We start from the raw sequence: 23,152 nt of genomic DNA on the forward strand, positions 1-23,152 counted from the left end.
CTATTCAGGGGGTGCTGGAATTTATGCAACCAACACTCTCCTTACTCTTAACTATGATTCCATCACAGAAGGAGAATTTCTATATGGGGGGGGGGGGGGGAGAATAGCAGAAAGAAAATATTGTCCATTAAGTCCCATGGGATGGGAGCTACTCATATGTTCATGTCATCCCTATTTTACAGATGAAGACATGGAGGTGCTAGCATCTTGTCTGCATGTCAGTGTCACTTATAAAGTCATGTACAAGGTCCCTGGGACCCAAAGCATCAGGGAGCCAGGCATTAGGAGTCTTGAATCCCGGAAAGGCTGACACTGAGGATATTGGTGATTCAATCAAGGGTTTCACACTTAGGAACGGACAGGTCAAACTTTCATTCCAAATCCTATGCTTTTTAAAATTTAACACCTATTAGCTGTACAAAGGAGTTCCATTATGATATTTTGATATATTTATACTATGCCTCCTGGTCAAATTCATCCCTTTTATCCCTTTCCTCTCCTTCCCCCATGGAATTCGTTTGATTAGATATACTGTGCAATGCACACTTTGGCCTTCTACCTCCCTGCACACCATTGACACGTTTTCAAACATATCAATTTCCAAGTTGCTATAAGTTGGGATGTAAATCAAATAGTTCTATTTATATAACTCACATGCCATATGATTCATCCATTTATATGTATATATACATATATACTGTGTATACATATATACATACATTAGTGTATATACATGTGTGTGTTCTGTAACTTTTGCCACAATTTTAGAACATTTTCAAATCATCTGCAAAAGAAATCTCCTTATTCCTCAGCATTCATTCCCCATCTCCAAAGTCCTTCCCTAGCTCTAGACAACCAACCACTAACTTATTTTGCCTTCATGAGTTTGCCTATAAATGGAATCATACAATACATAATCTTGTGTGACTGGTTTATTAAACATGTTTTCAAGCTCACCCATGTTGGAACATCTATATTTTTATTTTATATTTTGCTAGGTAATATCTGACTTTATAAGTATTTTGTATCTTATTCATTTCTAATTAGAATGAATAAATTGATGCTTATTTGTATCAGGTCCCCTTTGGGGCTATTATGAATAATGTTGCTCAGTCCTTTTTTTCCCCCTAGTCCTGAACTCAGGGCCTGGGTGTTATCCCTAAGCTTCTTTGCTTAAGGCTAACACTTTACCACTTGAGCCACACCAACACTTCTGCTTCTTGGTAGTTAACTGAAGTGATGAGTCCTTAGACTCAGTCTCCTGAGTAGCTAGGATTATAGGCATGAGCCACCAGCGCCTGGCAATTCTGACAGATCTTTTAAAATCAGTATCATATATAGGAGTAAAATAGGACTATCAAATTATTCCAAAACATTTGGTGCTTCTTTTTTTGTGGTAGAGAGATTTGATGACTCTTTATTGCTTTTGGGGGGTGTAGGGCAGGTCCACTTTCTCTTCATCACCATAGGCTTCTGGCTGCACAGGATGATACTAGCTCTGGGGATGGCAGCCATGCGCAGATCAGGATGGTACTTGTTCTTGCAGATCATGTGCGTTCTTGTTGAGGGTGATCCGCACATAAGATGCAGCTGGCTTCTGCTGACCAGCTCCCTGTTTCACGACCACCACAAACCCTTTGCCTTGGGCGACGGGCTCCACTTCCACAGTCTTGACAGCAGATCAGCCCCTTGTACTGGAAGGAATTGCAGGCCTTCAGGTTATTGGTCTTGGTGCTGTAAGTCTGCTTGTTCCTCTTGATGAGGAACTGCAGGATTTCCTCATGACCATCCGTGGCAGATGCAAGGACATGTCTGTAGCTCCTTGCAACACGGCAGCCGGAGACAGGAAGAGCCAAAATTTCTCATAAGCAAATGTGTTCATTGCAAGAAACTATCAGATATGAATGGCTCCCCCAAAATATGGAGGTATGCTAACAAGATATTTTGTCATTTATTAGTGAGCTGAGGATTGAAAGAGTTAGGACTCATGTTTCCACTACTTATTGCTATTCTTCCTTTCCCGATCCTACTGCTTTTAGCTCTATCAGTACAAATTTTCAGTTTAACCTTTAAAAAAAAGTATAGAATTACTTTTTATGCTCATTTGCTTTAACAAGAAAACCCACTCAGTGGTAGAGTGCTTGCCTTGCATACATGAGGCCCTGAGTTCGATTCCTCAGCACCACATAAGCAAAAAGAAAAAAGCCAGAAGTGGTGCTGTGGCTCAAGTGGTAGAGCACTAGCCTTGAGCTGAAGAGCTGAGGGGCAGCGCCCAGGCCCAGGGTTCAGGCCCCACAACTGGACCCCCCCCCCAAAAAAAGAAAACCCAGCATTATTATTATCCCTAGAACTAAATGGATGGAGAATATTACACAATTCCTTCTACTAAACTTACTTGCTTTAAAACTATAGTTACATTGTTTCATACAAAAATACAGCTAAATATTTTTGTAAGAGGAGACAGACTTACAAAATTCAATCAAGAGCAACACAAAACTATGCTAAAGAGTTTATTCTTCCATCTATTATTTTTTTCAAAGTATCATAGAGCCTACCAGGAGTATAAGAGGAACTAAGGTCTGTAATCATACATTTAAAGTCACATAACCATGATTCAGCATGCTGTCAACACAAAGCAGGGAATATTATAAGGTCAGTGGTAGAAAAATAGACAAAGTCACAATCTAGAAATGAGGTTATTTTGTACATATTTGCTGTTGAAATCTTTGCATTTCTTCATATAGCCAGGGCAAGGGCTTCGGCCTAATTTACACAGGTGTCTCATAACCTGCATTTGAAATTCTCAAATCAACAGAAGTCTATTAAGAGCTCATTTGCTCATTGTCCACCAAGAAATGTCACTCCAAGCGCTTTATTGTTAGAATAAAAGTCAACAATTTTTTAAATTATCTATCTACAAAGCCCTTTATGCACTTTATCATTGGATTTTATAACCATGCAATTTTATTTTTGGTCAGTTGTAGGGCTTAAACTCAGGACCTGGGCACTGTCCCTGAGATTTTGTGCCCAAAGCTAGTGCTCTATCACTTTGACCACAACTCCACTTCTGGTTTTCTGGTACTTAATTCAAGATAAACATATCACAGACTTTCTTGCCCAGGCTGGGGTCAAACTGCAATCCTCAGATCTCAGTCTCCTGAGTAGTTAAGATTCCATGTGTGAGCCACCAGTGCCCAGTAGTCATGTGACTTTTTTCAAAAGAAAAACCATAGCTTTATTCAGATACAACTCACAACTGAAATTTTGCTACTCCAAAAGGCACAATTTCATATTTATTAGCCCATGCTCAGAGCTAGTTGTTGGAGCTTTCAGAAGTTTGGCTACCTTTTCACTCCTCTTTTCCCTTCCTTTTGTACTGAGAGATACCCTAGTGTGCAGGTACTGACTTATTTAAAAGTATTTCAAGAAGTATTGATTTCTGGAATAAGGCTGTTTAGACTTGAAAAACATTTCAGCTTACCCTCCTTGAGGTTCTTCATAGGTAAAATGTACATGTTTGCGAAGTATTGATACACATAAAATGTTTAGAATTTCTCTGACATTCAATAATCAGTGTTTTAAAATTCACTTTGTTATTATAAATAAGGTGATAATTAGTGTTTTTAATAAACTAAATTCTTCATATGTAGGAAGAAGTGATAATAAAGTGTATGTGCTATCTTCTGCGCTTTTGGCTCAGCTTGCTTGCTTAGGTGGTGCTCTACCACTTGAGCTATGCATGCCTGTAGCTCAGCTTTTGCAGATAAGAATCTCACGGACTTTTCTGCCCAGGTTGGATCTCGATGGATCTCGAGTAGCTAGGATTTCAGGAGTAAGCCACTGGGGTTCAGCTGTGCTATCCTTTTACTTGATCTTTTACATGTGAAATATATCATTTTGACAATTAGATCCCATCAAATGCTTCCTCCCCCCCCCCCCCATTCCCTTATGTGTTCATTTTCATACACACGTTCACACCCCTCTCTCCTTTGGAACTCTATTCTCTCTGGTGTTGTAGTCACCAGCTGTAAAATGCTGCTGAAATATGTGATGGGGTGGGGGGAAGCGACAGCTCTGATGAGGCTGCATGATTTGAATTCAACTGATAAATTTTTCAATGTCCTATTAGATTATAAAAATGTTAATGAGATTTTAAAAATAGGAATGCTGAAGTTATTTTTATGTGCTGAAAATACATTTAAAATTAATGGGCTTAAAATATGCTGCCTGAAGGCCAAGACTGGAAAGTAATATGGATTGGGGTATTGTGGAAGGATAGTAGAATTATGGGTGATTTAAACTATTTCTTTTTTTCAATTTTATCTCTATAAAATGTTTTATTGTTATTATAAAGGTGGTATACAGAGAGGTTACAATTATTTAAGTCAGATAAAGAATACTTTGTTGTCGTTGTTATTGTTGGTCATGGGTCTTGAACTCTGGGCCTGGGCCCTGTCCCTCAGCTCTTCAGCTCAAGGTGAGTGCTCTATCACTTGAGCCACAGTGTCACTTCCAGTTTTCTGATGGTTAATTGGAGATAAGAATCTCACAGACTTTCGTGCCTGAGCTGGCTTTGAACAGTGATCCTCAGATCTCAGCCTCCTGAGTTGCTAAAATTAAAAGTGTGAGCCACCAGCCTACCAGCAACTGGCTAAGAGTACATTTCTTTTCTTTCTTTCCTTTCTTTCTTTTTTTTTTTTTCTTTTGTTAGGTGTGGGGCTTGAACTCTGGGTCCGGGCGCTGTCCCTCAGCTTTTCAGCTCAAGGCTAACGCTCTACAACTGGAATCACTGTGCCACTTCTGGCTTTTTTCTGTTTATGTGGTGCTGAGGAATCAAACCCAGGGCCTCATGCATGTGAGGCAAGCACTCTACCACTAAGCCACTTTCCCAGCCCCAAAGAATACAATTTTTGGGTGGGGTGAGGGAGCTTGAACTCTGTGCCTGGGCACTGTCCCTCAGCTCTTCAGCTCAAGGCAAGCACTCTACCACTTGAGCCACAGCTCCACTTTAAGAGTACAGTTCTTATTGGACAATGTCACTCCTTCCCTCTCTTTCTCCCAGTTTTCCCCTCCCATCCCTACCCACAAGTTACACAGTTCATTTTCAACACAATTTCAGATGATAAAACTATTACTCTGGCTGGGCGCTGGTGGCTCACGCTTGTAATCCTACTCAGGAGGCTGAGATCTGAGGATCACAGTTCAAATCAAGCTTGGGCAGGAAAGTCCGTGAGACTCTTATCTCCAATAAACCACTAGAAAACTGGAAGTGGCGCTGTGGCTCAAGTGGTAGAGCACTCACCTTGAGCTGAAGAGCACAGGGACAGCGCCCAGGCCCAGAGTTCAAGCCCCACGACCAACAACAACAAAAAAAAACTATTACTCTGATTTTGTTTTACCATCCTTTCTACAGAACACCTCTTGTTTTCTGAGATAGTCCATTCCCTTGCTTCAGCATTTTTTTTTATTGCTATACATATTTCCCCTGGAATTCTCTAATCCCTTTAATGAAGCCATGCTCTAGCACTTTCTGGCTATATGCTATTCCTCAGATTACTAAACCTCTCTCAATAGCAGTTTTCTTTATGTCCAAGGTGAAGAGATTAAGTATGAGAAATTAAATGAGAAAATTTATCTTTGAAAAGTGTTTGGCTATTAATATCCATTATCATCATTAACAGCTGGTTAAATATTACATTTATAGCCCTCTGCATAAAGACTCAGGTATCACTTTCCTAGCCAACCTCTATTATGTTACTTCTAAAGAGAACCAAATTAAACTTACAAATCACTTCTACTTTTCACTGGGTGGTATTGGCTCGTGCCTGTCATCCTAGATCTGAGGATTGTGGTTCTGACTCAGACTGGGTAGGAAAGTTTGTGAGACTCTTACCTCCAATAAACTATTCAAACAGTAGGGTGCTGTGGCTCAAGTGGTACAGCACTAGCTTTGGCAAAAAAAGCTAAGGGACAGTGCCCGAGCCCTGAGTTCAAGCCCAAGATTGTGCATGCAAAACTGTACGTACACACACACACACACACACACACACACACACACACACACACACCCCTTTTCCAAGAATATAACCAGCTGCAATTACAAGGTCCACCTATACAAAAAATATTGATTTATATTTTAACTCTCTTGTATACATATAAATGCAGAACACATATAGGAGTATGTGTATGTTTCTGTGTACATGAGCCTGATTACTGGTGACTGCCCCTGTACATCTGGACTTCCATCTGCAACAAGGACAATGCCAGGCATAATGCTTAGCTCATTTTTTCTTGGACAGACTCCATTACCCACTCACATATTTCACTGACTCGAAAAGAACCAAAGCAAATAAATCTGATGGTTTTGGTAATTAAAAAAAACTTCCTGCCAGTATACATTTTCAACACTTGCCAAAAATGCTGCAGAGTGATAAAATGCTTCTACAAAGGCTTAATCAATTTATTTTCTCTTGATCTCCAGGTTTCATCCTGTCTATAAACACAGTCCCTAGGAATATCTGGTACAGCTGTTAGCAGTATCATCGGGATGCTGACAGAATGTGCATCCTTTTATATAAGGACTTCATAAAAGAATAATTTCTTGACCAAAAGCTATAAAGAAGTGTACCATCCATCGGAGACTTCTTACATATGAAGATATGTGAACACATGTAAAAAGCAAAAATGCACATGGTAGCATTTGCTAAGTCATCTGGATATTATGTCCCTTTAAATAATTTCTATAGCTGGGTGCTAGTGGCTCACACCTTGCTACTCAGGAAGCTGAGATCTGAGGATCACAGTTCAAAGTCAACTCAGGCAGGAAAGTACATGAGACTTATCTCCAATTAATCACCAGAAAACTGGCAGTGGCACTGTTGTTCAAAGTGGTAGAGCACTAGCCTTAAGCAAAAGAGCTCAGGGATATCGCCCAGCCCTGAGTTCAAGCCCCACAACCCACACACAAAAAAAAATAATGGTAATTTCTATGTAGAAAATTTCTATAGGTTAGAGGACAGTCTCTTTTTTTTTAAATCAAAGAAAAGGCCTGGCCTCAAACTGCAAATAAAAAAATTTGAAGCCGGGCGCCAGTGGCTCATGCCTGTAATCATAGCTACTCAGGAGGCCAAGATCTGAGGATTTTGTTCAAAGCTATCCCAGGCAGGAAAGTTCATGAGACTCTTTATCTCCAATTAACCCCCAGAAAACTGGAAGTGGTGCTGTGGCTCAAATGGTAGTGTGCTCGCTGGGAGCTGAAGAGCTCAGGGACAGTGCCCAGGCCTAGAATTCAAGCCCTATGACCAATACCTCCCCCCACCCCCCGGCCTGCCCCCGCAAAAAAAATTTGGTAAGCCAGGTAATCCTAGCTACTCAGAACCCTTAGAAGAAGTAGGGCAATACGCACCTTATTTCTAGTCTCTACAAAAGACATGGATACTATTTGGGAGTTTTTGGTATTAAGAGAGTCTGAACTCAAGGTCTTATGTTTGGTAGGCAGGTGTTCTACCACTTGAGTTGTGGCCTCAGCCCTACCAGCTAATATTCTAAAACTCAACAAGAGAAAACCAATATACCAGAAAAATGATTTGTTGAATATGTCTCTCTTTTTATACAATAATGTCAGGAGTTTCCAAAGATCTAAGTATACTTTAGTTTTCTATTTCAAAATTGTGCTGTAATGTGTAAGCGCATAGGAATAGATATCCCTGATGCAAAATCTTCATGCAATCTCTTCATGCAAAAATATCCCTGTTATTTATATTTAGAAATAATTTTATGGAAAAACTAGGCATAGTAACTTACCATCTGAAATCTAAGCTGAGACCAGAAGGGTTGCAGTTCAATACCAACCTGAGCAAAAAGTGCACAAGACTGTACATTCCAAACTATAAAAAGCTCAGGGCTGATGTGTACTGGTCACTCCTACCACAGTGGGAAGCATAAACTGGAGGACTGTGGTCCAATTCTACCTCAACAAAAAGTGGTATACTATCTTAAAATTAATCAAAATAAAAAAGGCCAGAGATGTAATTCAAGTGGTTGAACAGCTGGTTATAAGAAGTCCTTTTATTAAGCATTTTGTTCACTGATTAAAATTCTTCAGTCTTCATTTAGAAAAATCCTAAGAACATATTTAATAAGAAGGGAATCCCCTCACTCTCACTAATTCTACTCATTAGTGAATGTCTTTGTATTTACCTGATGACAAGAAGGCCTTACTACCCAATTTGGTGAGAAATCTTCAAATTTTGTCCCTCTTCCCACAGCAGCCCCAGAGAGAAGCAGAGTATTAATTTGTAGATCACTCCTTCACGAACAGGCTACAACTACATCCTGTTCCAGACAAACCTCTGGAAAGGTTCTGTACCACTAACACCTAATTAGGTGACCCTGTTTTCCCCGCAGAGCAAAAAAGAACCTTCAGAGAGAACCATCTGTACTTCAGGGTGAAGCTGCCTTCTAGTTTCTGACCAGTCAGAACACCCTTCTGCTTCTACCTCTTTCCTGGACTCCAGGCTACTACTTACCTTGAAAACATGGACTGTTAAATTCAGAAACCTACTTAATTCCCAAGCTCATTGCTTAATAGATTTCAAACTTGACCAAGTCTCTTACACACCCTATTTGCTTTTAAAATAAATTTATTTTTTAAAGATGAGGCTCATAATATCCTCTCAGATGACTGATAAAGAACTGAATGCGATTCAATAGCATGGTATCTATGATCTTTCAGGAATATTCTATGTTTCCTGAGCACTTATGTTTGTCCTTAAGGGTCTCCTCCAAACCATAATCCAAGGATATCAGTGATTTATTGTATATAACATATAGAAAATATCTTTAAAGTCTGTTTATATAATGGATTATTTTGGTACTAACAAAAAAATTAAGATAAAAAAATTGACAGCCAGATGCCGGTGGCTCATGCTTGTAATCCTAGCTACTCAGGAGTCTGAGATCTGAAGATTACAGTTCAAAGCCAGCCTGGACAGGAAAGTCCCTGAGACTCTTATTTCCAATTAACCACCAGAAAAACTGGAAGTGGCCGAAGTGGCTCAAGTGGTAGAGCGCTTTTCTTGAGCTGAAGAGCTCAGGGACAGCACCCAGGCCCAGAGTTCAAGCCCCATGACAGACAAAAAAAAAAAAGACCATAAATATAACCATCATTAAACCAAGATACACAGGAACCAAGTATAGTACTTCATTTCAGGAAAATCAAATAATTCTTACTACAATATAACAAAGTACAGTCAAAGTATATATTATTACATTCCCCTAAAGTAGGGATTGACACTGATTAAGATGCATTATATACGTAAATTGATATGTTGAGTTGAAACCCCTCTGTACAACTATTTAAAGAAAAATTAGTTTTAAAAAATATGTTCAGGTTTAATTCTGCCTGTACACTTATAAACAATCATATCACTGATTACATGCAATTCTCTCATCATACAGAATAAGACTCAGTTGTTTCCTAAGGTCTTAAGTCAAATGCACTAATAATAGCAATTTAATTATCAAGTTGTAAATCAGAGGTGTAGAAATCGAGCAGTTAAACTACTTCCTGCCTATAGTCCTGCTGCTGTTCTCTCTTCTCCATGTAGGACTAGTAGGCATTGATTGCCAAAATGAGAATGAGGTTATAGTACAGCAAATGACACAATACATGGGAAATATGTGAGACAATCTTTGCTATATTGAAAATAATCCTCACAATTCTTACGTATATATATATATATATAGAAAGTAATAGGGAAAAAAGTGACACTAAGTGAGGTATATAAAGAGAATAAAGACTTAACTGTAATTATTTAAACAAATAAACTGATCAGGGCTGGGTGGAGTAACTCACACCTGTAATCCTAACTACTCAGTAGGCAAAGATCATGAAGATGGTGATTGGAGGCCAATCTGGGCAAAAAGCCATCAATAAGCCAGGTGTGGAGGTATGTACTAGTGATCTCAACTACATGAAGCATAGGAAAGAGTATGGAGGTATAAGACCTTTGCTTGAAAACTAAAGCAGTTAGGGGTGTGGCTCAAGTGGTAGAGCATATATCGATCAGGTACCAGGATTAGAATTCAAATTCCAGTTCAGTCAAGTGAGAAAATTTTCTATTCCTTCCTTGTAAATACAAACAACAGGAATTTTAAAGCGCAAAGGCTAGAAGATGCAACAAGTCTTTAAAAGAATTTTCTTATCACACAGTAGCTGTATGAAAGCGGTTACACTATGACATTACTATGCATGTATACGATGTATTCCATCACCTATACCCTATTTACTCTCTCCTATCCCATTCCTCACTTCCCAGAACCATTTCATGTTTCATACACAAAAACCAACTATTTTGAACTTATTCTTCATTTACCCTCCTCATTAGCCTTCCTGCCTCCTGTTGGTACCACCCTGTTAACAGAGCCTGTCGCACTTTCCTGTCATTCATTTTTTTCCTTCCCTTTTTTTAGTGTGTATTAGTTATAACAAGAAGCCCCACCATGGTATTTCAGATGTGCATATATTATACCTTGCTAACAACAACTTTCTCTACTGCTTTCTCACTCTGTCCCCTACCTCCCTACCAAGCAACAGCTTTGAGACTCCTTATACTGACTGCAACAGCAACCTAATTAACTTAATTAATGTCTTACTCAGACAAAGTTGAAGATAAGTGTTAAAATACCTATCCATCTGACCATTCATCCTCCTGTATATCCCATTGTTCCAACTAGCTTTGGATTTTAAAATAATCTAACAAAAAAAATCCAACGAGCTTTTCTAGAGGTACCACAGCTAGAAATGATGGAAATTAGTTAGTTCTGTCCCCACTGTTTAACTTTTAAAGCATAAAAGGCTACATAATATACAAATTTACCAGTGTTCTTACAAAAATAAAGCAGTTTTGGATTAATGACATTACACTGAATTTCTGGGTGAATTATGAGGCATTTGGTACCTATGCATTAATCAGGCATTTTTAGTCTAAGTAGTCTCTAAGGTTACCATTTAATTCTTGGCAATATGTAAGTGGTGTGCATTTTGGTACCGTGGAGAACAAAAAGCAGTGGGTTATAGTGATAGGGTTTGCATTTCATAAACAACTGCAACGTTGAACAGATTTCTTCTAAGAACTTTGTGATTTGTTTCACCCTTGGCCCCTTACCGCCGATCTTTGATCAGAGTCTTCGACATTCATGCTTGCCCCACCTTCAGTCTCTGAATTTTCTCCATCTTCCTCATCTTGTAGTTCTTTCGAAAGTAACTGCTGAGCTAATTTAATATTCAGTCCTTCACTGTAGTGAAGCTTCCTTTTGATTTCAAATGGTCACTTTTCTTCCCCCTCTTCGGGTGAGAGGTCAGTATCCTCCCCCGCACTGGTTTCTTGTTCTCCAACTAGATACCTGGGCCGTGAGCCTTCAGCAGCAAATTGTCAGGAGTGACGGCTTGGAGGGCATCTAATTCCCTGTGTGCATCTTCGTCGTTGCCCATCATGTTGCGGTAAGGAGTTCAGGGCCCATCTACCTTCATTAAGCCATAGTTTCTGCCTGCTGGGTGATGATGCATGGCCAGGATGCTCATTTCATCCCACCTCTGGGATTTTTTACTCAGCTCCTCCTGGACCATCCGGCAGGGCTCTTGGGCAGAGGTCATCACCAAGGAAGTGGAAGAGGTCTTGTTCTTCAAGAATTCCCTTGACGGGCCGCTGAGAGGCTATGGAGGCTGCCATTGTGGGGATGGCCATGGGCTGTTGGCCCAGATTCCTGGCAGAGACCTGCAGGCAGCCACTGAGGGCTGGGACGGGGAGAGGGGAGGCGCAAAAGCAGACACACCTATCCACCAGTTGTCATAGAAACCACAGAAGTGTCACTGTCACGACCCAAGGACCACCAACCCATGCTGCCCAGAGGGAGGCCGGCCTGGTACCCGCATGATGCTGAAATAAAGATGAAGGATGCGCTGATAGAAGATGAAAGAGGGAGGGTTACAAAGAACTTGGCGGCACTTAAGTGTCAGAGGAAATGAATTCCAATGCTGCAGACTGGATAATTTTGGCGAGACAGACGTGTTGCATTCTAAGCCTAGCATAATAACTCAGTCCTCATTGAGGTACAGTGGCATCTTCTAAACTAGTAAGTCATCTTTGGATTACTAATTAGATCAGGAAAAGTAAAAAATTAAATTAAATTAAATAAAAATAAAGCTTAAGTGGATATGTTTCCCCCACACACAGAGTGGCACAGTGAGACCCCTGTGAACGGGCAGCCAGCATTTCTCTTAACTTTTCCATGAACTCTTCTTTCAGTACTCTCTATCTGGGCTGGGAAGGTGGCTCAGTGGTAGAGCACTTGCCTTGCATGCCTGAAGCCCTGGGTTCGATTCCTCAGCACCACATAAGCAAAAAGAAAAAAGCCGGAAGTGGCACTGTGGCTCAAGTGGTAGAGCGCTAGCCTTGCGCTGAAGAGCTGAGGGACAGTGCCCAGGCCCAGAGTTCAGGCCCCACGACCGGACCAAAAAAAAAACCTTACAGTACTCTCTATCTTTATTGCAAAGGTACTTTTCTTATCTGTCAAGATCTACATCCCACCTCCAAATTATAATGTCAGTGTGGGAAAACATTTATAGAGTTGAAAAATCATAGAATTACATATTTGTGTTTCAAAAAGAAGGGAAATTGATAATTACAGAACTTTATTTCCCTCAACAATTTGTGCTAATTTAAAGTGATTATATGATTATAAAGACCTGATAGTGTTAAGGATCCATAAGGAAACAATAAAGAGACAGGCTCAGAAGACCATAGGGAATGAGTTAAATTGTGGTGAACCACCAGCTAACAATGGCAGCCTCTATCTAGCTCAGATAATTTATTGTCATAGAGCAATGTGGACCCAACTTTGTTAAATCATCTGATTTTTCAAGAGAAGCTGCAAATCAGGACCTCTTTGTACAATAGCTTGACATTTAAGTCTTGGCAATTAAATTCAATTTTTAAAAACACATAGTGAGCTCATATTGTAAGGACTAAATAAAAATAGGCCTGTAGGCTGAATTTGGCCTGGAGTCCACCAGCTTGATATCTGTTTTGCAATTCTGAAATGTGCTTACCATGATACAAAACACAAAATATTGAATTTTAAGTCAAATTATAAACAAATGTAATATATTCCTCTCATACACAGAAATATATCAAAACTACCCACATGTGCTACATTTAATATAAACAAGTAATACACTTTGCTATCCACATCAACTCTCATCACAAACAGTAGTCATTTGTGCCACTCAGGCATCTATTTCACATTTCATGGTATCCTCTTAAACGTGGGATTGACTTACAAAATCAACTTATCTTTCACTGGGGATGTTTTCCTCCTAGTAAAGTATAAATAATGTGCATATCTTTAATAACATTTTGAGCCAATCAAACATAGAAGAATGACAGTATGTAGAAATAGATACATGTAAAATAATAAAAGCTGTGAGTGGATTGAGATGAGAAACTTTGTGTGCCTATCTAAACCCTTTCCATCCCAAATCCAATTAAATAATGTATTAAAAATATATTCAGGGGCTGGGAAGGTGGCTCAGTGGTAGAGCACTTGCCTTGCATGCCTGAGGCCCTGGGTTCGATTCCTCAGCACCACATAAGCAAAAAGAAAAAAATCCGGAAGTGGCGCTGTGGCTCAAGTGGTAGAGTGCTAGCCTTGAGCTGAAGAGCTGAGGGACAGCGCCCAGGCCCAGAGTTCAGGCCCCATGACCGGACCAAAAAAAAAAAAAAAAAAAAATTCAAATTTTCAGTGAGAGAAAGATCACAAATTTTGAGGATTTCTCAAAGGAAAGAGAGCAAGAAAAATCAGATGAGGGGAATCCTGAACTCTCAAACACTTGCAAGAAAAAATTGTGAAAGTAGGTGTAGGGTTATTTTATTTTGAGTCAGGGCCTATGTAACCAGACTGGCCCCAAATTCATGATCCTCTTGCTTCAGCTTTCTGGATTTGGAATTACAGGTGTGTAGCACCATACCCAAGTTAACAGTTTTCATTGAGCTCCAAGTGTAGTTAAGTAAGGGACAGATGGGGGTTCTAAGGCAATCATCAGGATGAAAAAGTACACACAAGAAGCAAAGACAAACTCTTCCCTTCTCTAGATTGTACTAATAAGTATCTGACTGGACAGAACAGATAATGAGGCACTGAGGTCCAAGTTAGTGCTTGTTGGGAATAGGCCCTGCTCCATCAAGCTTATTTGATTTCCAGCCTTTCTCATGACAGTGAGTCACATGACACTGTGATAACCAGAAGTGGCAGGATAAAGATGAAAAGAAATGCTTTATTAGGAGAAAAGGAAGGATGTTCCTTTCTTTAACAAAAATTAGCAGAGCCTGCACCATGACTACAGGGCCATAACAGCCAGAGGATAGGCACTTAAAAAAACAAAAAATGTCCCAATAGCCCAGATGTCCTACAACAGATGAATGGATTAAAAGATTAAATGTGGTATAGACAGATAGACAGTGAGAAGTTTTGCTATGGCTTACAACTCAGATTTTTTGTTAACATTCTCTGAGACAAGTCAAGGGTGAGGTTCCTTTTAAGTTTCTTCTGGATGCTGGAGTGTGCTTCTCTGTTTGCAACTCTGTCAACATGGTCTACCAGAACCTTACCACTCATGAAAGCTAGAGACTTAAGGGAACAAGTATACATGGGAATAGCTATGAAATACAACAGGGAAGAGTATGGTAGTGTATACCTGTAATCCTTACACTTAGGAGGCTGAGTCGAAAGAATTACAAATCATGAAGACATCTTTTTGGCCAGGGAAGGACGGGGTGGGGGGACACAATGACTATCTCAGAAGGAAAACAGTGTAATCAGAGATTCTTATCCAGTGTGAACTACTTCCTTCATCTAAGGTACTTATAACCCAAATTAAAAGTAGTTGCTAAATTTAATACTAATAAATCTTACCTTTTTTTCTCAAATACACACATAGCTTTTAAAGGTTTACTTTGAGAAATTAGAGGAATTTTTTTTAAGTGTCAGTTCATTGTGGATTCAACTTTGTCCTCTTCCTCTTTTTTTGTTGTGACACTGTCTTCAGAGGGAAAACATCTAAGAGATTAGTGAAGCTTACTAGGGGTGGTAGTCGCGGAGGATTCATACATTCCAATAACTGCACTTCAGATTTAGACTGTGAAGAAACTAAGGAAGTAATTATGAAAACTTCTGCACATAGACATCTTAAACCACCCCAGGTAACTCCGCATAAGTAGCAAGGTCTATCCTGAGCCAAGTTTCAGAGCAGACCAAGTTAATTTATAGAGATTATAAAGATTTTCTCTTGTAGGTATGTCTGCATTGTACAAAGTCAAGGATTTCCATAAAGGAATGTCAATCCTTACTAGTAAATGAAACAGTATTTTAAGGTACAGAGTGTTTCTAAAAATCTAAAACATGTTCACAGTCTCCTCCTCTGCTATGCCACAAGGCCAACTTTAGTTAATACTACACATTATTTCAACACAGTTTCCTCATGTACCATTTCTGCAATATTTTGAGTTTAAGCTCAGTCACTTTCTGCATTCTACTCCATATTAACTTTTCTATCTTTGCCATGAATGTATCTTTTATTCATTTCCTTCCTTACCTTTCCATGCTACTGAATATTCTTACTTCTATTCAGAGAGCATTTACTTCTCTCATTTAAATTCCAATTCTGGCTCCAGTCTCAAGCAAGAAATCGTCATACACTAACTACATATACTTACAAACTCAGATTCAACCAGTTCTCCCAATGAGATTCACAAGGTATCAACAGAGCTTTGTACAGAGTCTGCCCCGTACAAGTATTTTTTTTTTAAATTATGGCCTTTGATTTATTAGATAATGGTACTTTTCCTCCAGAATGGCTTACCAACTTCCCCAAGATCCAAGATAACTAAATAGTACTCTTTTTCCTGGTTGATAACAAGGAATAATTACATTGTATCAAGGCGCTCAAAATTCCTCATGAAATCAGTCACTATGTTAAAAACAGAAGGCCACTGACTTCAAGATTTAGGCAAACCTGCAATCCCAGCAGTCAGGAAACGGAGGCAGGAACATGTTGAGTTCAAGGCCAAACTGGATTACATTGTAAAACCCTATCTCAAAAAATAAAAACAAAGCAAAAACTAAGAAGGAATACTACATTACCACGTACTATCACCATCTGGATTTAAGCCACTTTTAATCTGTCTTTTTTTGTAAACAGTTAAAAAAAATTCAGATTTCTCTCAAGCTAAAATTTGATTTGGGACAATCTGCTATCAAAATTCCCCAAGCTGAAAGTTTCTCTTTTTTTGTTCTTGTTTTTGTTTGTTTTTGGAATGTAATATCCCCAAGACTAATAACATTTTAAACTTTCATTTTTACTTTTCATGAATAAAGTTCAGCTTCTTTCAGAACAGCAGATTTTTCACAATGGATAAAAGAAGATAGTTTATATATTAGCATTGGTGCCATCTCCTGGGAAGGACTTGGGAACAAGAGCACAGGACAAAAATAAAACATAACAGAAAGCTGGCTGCCAGTGGCTTATATCTGTAATCCTAGCTACTAAGGAGGCTGAGATCTGAGTACTGTGTTTCTAAGTCAGCCTCAGCAGGAAAGTCCATGAGACTTATCTCCAATTAAGCACCAAAAAAGCTGGAAGTAGAGTTGTTGCTCAGAAAGCTCAAGGACACTGCCCAGGCCCTGAATTCAAGACCCTGAACTGGCACATGCACATGCACGCGCACACACACACACACACACACACACACACACACATGCACAAACAAACCCACCTAGATTGTACTCTGTTTCATATTGTGATAAATATATATTTTTAAAGGGCTGGGAGTATAGATCAGTGATAGAGCACATACATAGAATTTATAAGGGCCTGGGTTCAATTCCCAGTGCCAATAAGTAGAATAGATCACGGTTTGAAGACCAAAGTGCCTCATCCAGTCCTGGATTTTGTTAGAATGTGAAGTTCCATGAGCACAAGAATGTTTATTGATACTTTTCACTACTATATCCAGCATTTCAAAAAGTACCTACCAACACACTAAGCAGTAAAAAGTAGTTATTAAATGAATAAGTGAGCTTCTGAGAAGAAAAGAGTATATTTCAAGGGAAAAGAATGTGTGAAGGCTTAATTGCAACAGATAGGATGTCTCAGAGGTATGCAGATAGTTCAACATGGCGAATACCAGGACAGAGTTGTGTGCAGGTATAGAGGGGAACATTCATAAAGGGACCTATAAACCATCATTAAGTGGTTTAAGTTATATTATGACAATAATGGAATCCTCCAAAGGATTCCAACAATGGTATGAACACACTGAGTTTTAGTAAGATCTCTGTGAAATCACTATGTCAAGAGAATAGGAAAGGACTGTCTAGAGACAGAGAGATCAGAACAATAGACACTATAGTTCAGACAAAAATAGTGAGGGCCTGAACTAAAAAAGTGGTAGAGAAGATAAGGGAGGGCCAGAGAATTTTGAAGAAAGAACTGACAGGACATAGTAAAACACAGTGATATTAAGGTAAATTAGAAACACATTATGGGTGATACTAGATTTGGCTTAAGCAACAGATAAGTAACCGCCAGTTTGAATCCTTGAAGGGAAGTTTTTCACTTTTGCATTTCTTCCTACTTGAACCCTGTTATACTAAAACCAATCCAGTGAAAAAGAAGAACAATTCATTTGAAAGTTGTAAATTTGATTTATGTGGTATTTGTTTTTATTTGCTGAAGTTGCTTTAGCACATAGAAAGCATTTTTTTCGTAGATTGTGAGAATGGTACATCAGTCAAAATCAAAAGCTTGCCAGGTGCCAGTGGCTCACACCTGTAATCCTAGTTACTCAGGAGGCTGAGATCTGAGGATCATGGTTCAAAGCCAGCCTGGGCAGAAAAGTCCTTGAGACTCATCTACAGTAAACCACTTCAGAAAACCAGATGTGGCACTGTGGCTCAAGTAGAGTGTTCGCCTTGAGCTAAAGAGCACAGGGTCAGCACCCAAGCCCAGAGTTCAACCTCCATGATCGACCAAAAAACAAAAAATCAAAAACTTAAATTAAGAAAAAAAAACTATTTCATTGTTGTCTGTGGGTCTGACGTTCTACCACAGAAGGAACAGGAAATACATCTGACATGACCAACTTTTCAGAGAACTTCTGATTACTACCCTGTAGTACCTCATGCTCTTACATGGAATATCAAGCTAGAAGTTAAGATGATTTGTTCCTTTGGTTTTTAAACTGCTTTACCTCAGGCCCTTGGAACTGATGATAAGTTTCAGCTATAACTTCTAAGTTCATAAATTTCATAGACATTAGAAAGGAGGACAGTCTGATGAATACTACTTTAGAACTGATGTTCAGGTGAAATCAGCGCTTTTCTTCTAAAGAAAAAAAAAGTGGAAAATGAAGATGATAAAAAAAAAAATTACACAGGGATGGTAAGGGGAAACAAAGGAGGAGGCAACAATGCTTGATAGAAAATGTACTCATTATCTTGCCCATGTAATTATAACTCCTCTGTACAGTATTTTCACAATAAAAAAATCCTTAAAAAATTACACTATTTCACATCAATCTTAAAAATTCTACCATCATTTATGATCTGTTTGGGCATTCTTTTCTCTGACCGTGATTACTGAATAAAACTATCACCAATCTTGTCATGGCCATTCTCCTGCCCTGTAGATGAGAATTTGCTCTGCTCCAGCAGTGACTTCAGGGAAGCCCAAGATATCTCTGCCTTTCTTGAGTATATCTAAAAGCAATAAAAACAACTTATATATGTAATCTCATCACTAAGTTCCATAAATTACCATTCACTTGGAGAAATTCCACAAAACTGTAATCAGATGTTATCAAAAATAATAATCAAAATCAGATGAACTAATTCAATGATTTTTTTTCTGGACAAAAGTATCCTAAGTAAGTTGGGCTGGGAATGTGGCTTAGTGGTAGAGTGCTTGCCTAGCATGCATGCAGCCCTGGGCTTGATTCCTCAGTACCACATAAACAGAAAAAGCCAGAAGTGGCATTGTGGATCTCAAGTGGTAGAGTGCTAGCCTTAAGCAAAAGAAGCTCAGGGACAGTGCCCAGGCCCTGAGTTCAGGTCCCATGACTGGCAAAAAAAAAAAAAAAGTATCCTAAATACGCCAAAGTCTTATTAAAAGTTCACCTCTCTGAACCTTCTTCCTGAGATTTTCTCTAATATATGTTATAGCATCAAAATGACACATCAAGCTTTCTGAGTTTGAAAAGAAATGGTGGGGGAAATTCAAGAAATATAGTTACTGACAACTTTGAAATACGGACTGAGACTCTACAGTGGTAGAATGATAGCCTTGAGCAAAAAAGCTCAGGGATAGTGCCCAGGCCCCGAGTTCGGCCCCATGACTGAAGGGGAAAAAAGAACTAAGAGGCCCCTTACATAGCATATCAGAAAGTCAATTTGAGTAATTTCATTGGATCTCAGGGTGCACCTTCAGGAGTAGAGCATATGCTTAGCAAAAACAATGCCCGGGGTTGAATCCCCAGCATTTCTCCATGTAAAAAGAGGAAGAAGGAAAAAAAATAAACAGGCTCCATCTGTTAAAAGACATATGCCTCTGAAGTCAAAACGCACCTTTCATATACTTAGTAAACATTTTATAAACCTGAAGCCTGACCATTTGGATTTATTGTAAGTCAGATCTTACAAGTATAAGATGCATTGTCCCCCAAAAATGTAATAGGCAAACGAATCCTTGATACTATCCCTGGAGCTATGGAACTATAGCAACAACCTTGTTCTCTTTCTGAAGAATACACTGAGGAGCGACAGAAATTCCTCGACTATGTCTTTACCCTGTCATCCATACCTGAAAGGCACTTTTTAATTTAAAATAAACACGAAGTGAAAGTAATCCATGGAGATTCCCTGAAGTCCCCAGGTAATATAACTCAGTTTCTACTGCAATATCCAACTAACTCCAAGCAGGGAAAGACAGCTTAAAGTCATTTCTGAGAGCATTGAGATACTGTAGAAGAAACTTGAAGTTCCTAACAATAATCCATGAATGTAGATCTACCTAGAGCCCAGAAAAGAGCCTTTTCCCGTCCAATTTTCACAGCCATTGTGCTTTATTTAGCAGAAAAATTGTTCTAGACCCTCTAACTTGAAGTGTTCTAGGTTAATTACTAGGATCCTTCTTAGAACTGATTTCTAGCAAAGAACAAACACACTAACAGCTGTAATGCAAGCTACTCAGGACCATTAAATCAGAAGTATCACAGATTGAGGCCAGCTTGGACAAATAGTATAAAGAGACTGAGGAAAAAAAATTAAATCCTCCCCAAATCAAAATTTAATATATCTGATCCCTAAACAAAAAAGAGATCTCTAAATAAGCCAAAATGGACAGTGAAGGAACTCACTTAAGTATTTAAACTTTAAATGGATGTGTCCAAAAGACAGAAGAAAAAAAATCACATAGACAAAGATGGGAAAATATTTATACAGAGTAGAAGGTGAAGGCCAAAAATGAGCAAATGAGGTATGCTCTTTGGTAATTTTTACAACTTACAAGACATGAATGATACTAGAAACTTGAAACATTTCCAGTTTCCTTCTTTTTCCTTCCAATTTTCCTTTTTCTTCCCTTTCTCCTTTTACTTCTTCCTTCTTTCCCTTCCTTCTCCTCCTTCTCCATGTAAATACTGGGGCTTGAACTGCTTTTGCTCTTGCTTGACTACTCTATCACCTGAACCACACTTCCACTTCTGGCTTTTTGCAGGTTAATTGGAGATAAGAGTCTCACAGATTGTTCTGATTTGAACCACAATCCTCTTATCTTAGCTTTCTGAGTGGCTAAGATCACAGGCAGGAGCCACTGGTGCTAAGACCAATTCTTATTCTTATGGATAATTTATTTTTCAGCTGTAATATATAGACACATTTCTACTGCCTGTTTTAGATTTTACCATAAGAATTTTTCTGTTATGACCCTGGCATGATTTTTTAAAGAAACTTCAAATAAAAGGAACAATGAACTAAATTTGTAGATGAAGGATTCATTTTTCAGGCTATTTCTACTTATTTTCCTGAACAATACTCAAATATTACAGGTTAAGTTTTGAGTGGCAACAAGTCATGACAGGAAAATTGTGAAATAGGATGTTTCCTATCAGATACAAATAACATTTTAATAGAACAGAATGCTGGAGTCTCAAAACCCTTTCACAAAGATGGCTAGAGTGAATATTTATTTTTGCTGTATAAATTCTAGAGAAGATCTTTATTCTTAGGCATATATAACTAGCAAGCTGGCTATGATCAAACATAAAAGAAGAAAAAGAGCAAGAGTAAGATTTATTATAGCTAGTTGATACTTCCTACTTTTGATCATATTAATTCATCATAGTCTTCAAAGAGAATAACCTTTATTACCTTGCAGTGGGATAAAAATGTGTTATGTCTTCTACATTTCCTTAGGCCAATCACTTTGCACTGGAATCTTAAATACAGTCTTATTTCTCCTTCCAGTTTAACAAATGTTGCTATATTTCAGCTTTATAATGTTAGAGTTCAGGTGACTATGCAAATCAATGGCAGTTTTACATGTCAAGGACAGAAAAGAAATTGAAAAACAATGTAAGGGACAGAGAATTCTGGGTAAGATGGCTGCACAGGTTCAGATAATATACCACTCACATGGACCACACCACTCACACAACACTGGTAGATAAAGAAATAGGAAGTAGACGTTAAAAGGTGGATAACAGGAGGACTTGCAGGTATAAGAAGGATTCAGCTTGACTCATACCTATACTAGATATTGCAAATAAGGGAAACCATGGGACCTATGTTTCTTTGGGCCTGGCTTACTTCACTTAATATAATTTTTTCCAAGCCTTTCCATTTCCTAACAAATGGGGAAATGTTCGAAGCAGAGTGAGATTTAACGTTTAGTGCTAACAATTAGCTGCTAGCAACGTAACTGGAAGAGCTAGAAGAGCAGGTTTTATCCTAGATCTCAAGGAGACCTCTCAGAATCTACACAGGGCTGGCGGGCTAAGGTAACTGTCACCGCTGCCATTCTCAGAAAGCTTGGGAAGCAGGACACTTCTGCGTGCCACAGTCCAGGAATTAGGCAGCCACCACTGAGAATGCTGGCTCTTAAGAACACATGACCTTAGTTTCTGTTAAGAGATCAGGAAGTTGCTGCCAGAAGTGTTGGCTCTGGACAACGTAATCCAGGGATGCAACTTGGGGGCCAGACACAGCTGAAAACCTCACCCTTGGAAGCTGTACCAGCAAAATGGCTGCTGTGTATCCTACCATCTTTTCCACCAACTCAGTTCTCAATTCAGGTCTCATAGGAGTAACTACATTTAGTGGAATAATAACGGTAGCACGAGTGTTCTCTAAAGGTAAGGAAGCACTGAGGGTCATTTTTACTTTCCAGTCCATATAGCATAAGAAAGCATACAGAAAGGAAGCTGAAATAGATGCTCAGCCCATCTTCCATATATGTTGTAACCATCTCCAAGAAAAATGGTAATATATTAGATGAACTCTATAATAATATTTTACTTTAAAAAGTTATAAGGACTATAGAAGATCACAACAGAAACAGAAAGCAATTAGTGAAGCCTAATGTTCATCGTGTCTGAGGAAGCAAGCAAAGGGGGCAGGAGTTCAGTTTCTGTAGTTTGATGAGAATTAAAAATATCTCACTTGCCAGGCATGATGGCATATGTCGGTTATCCCAGCACTGGCAGAGGCGTGTGAATTGTGAGTTTGAGGCCAGCTGGGGCTATAATACAAAAAAAAAGTATTTCACTTAAGGCAGAGACCTGAGGCCTGAGTTCAAATCTATGCCAAATCAGCGTTTCAATTTGGTACCAGCAACCTGACCCCCAAGAAAGACTGCTATACTGTGTTTAGAAGCCTTGAAACCTGGCATTGACTTGACTTCCTTATGGAGGAAAGTCTTGTCAGGCATCCAGAAAAGGGAATTTCCATCACTTTTGAAGAAGTACTCTGGCAAGTAGTTTTTGTCAGCTATATAGATTTTTCCAAAATTTCTTCAGCTGCTTTCATTTTCACATTATGT

At 38.9% G+C, this 23,152-nt stretch overlaps 1 protein-coding gene and 2 pseudogenes across 5 annotated transcripts in view; all 3 read right to left on the reverse strand.

Moving 5' to 3' along the window:
- Frmd5 (FERM domain containing 5) overlaps positions 1–23,152 on the reverse strand; it is a 238,372-nt gene that overhangs the window by 165,052 nt on the left and 50,168 nt on the right. The gene's annotated exons all lie outside the window — the stretch shown is intronic.
- On the reverse strand, positions 1,397–1,810 carry LOC122114673 (annotated as a pseudogene).
- On the reverse strand, positions 11,130–11,732 carry LOC122114672 (annotated as a pseudogene).

The sequence above is a fragment of the Dipodomys spectabilis genome, unplaced genomic scaffold (genome assembly GCF_019054845.1).
Source record: "Dipodomys spectabilis isolate Male_0828 unplaced genomic scaffold, ASM1905484v1 ptg000108l, whole genome shotgun sequence".
Taxonomy (NCBI): domain Eukaryota; kingdom Metazoa; phylum Chordata; class Mammalia; order Rodentia; family Heteromyidae; genus Dipodomys; species Dipodomys spectabilis.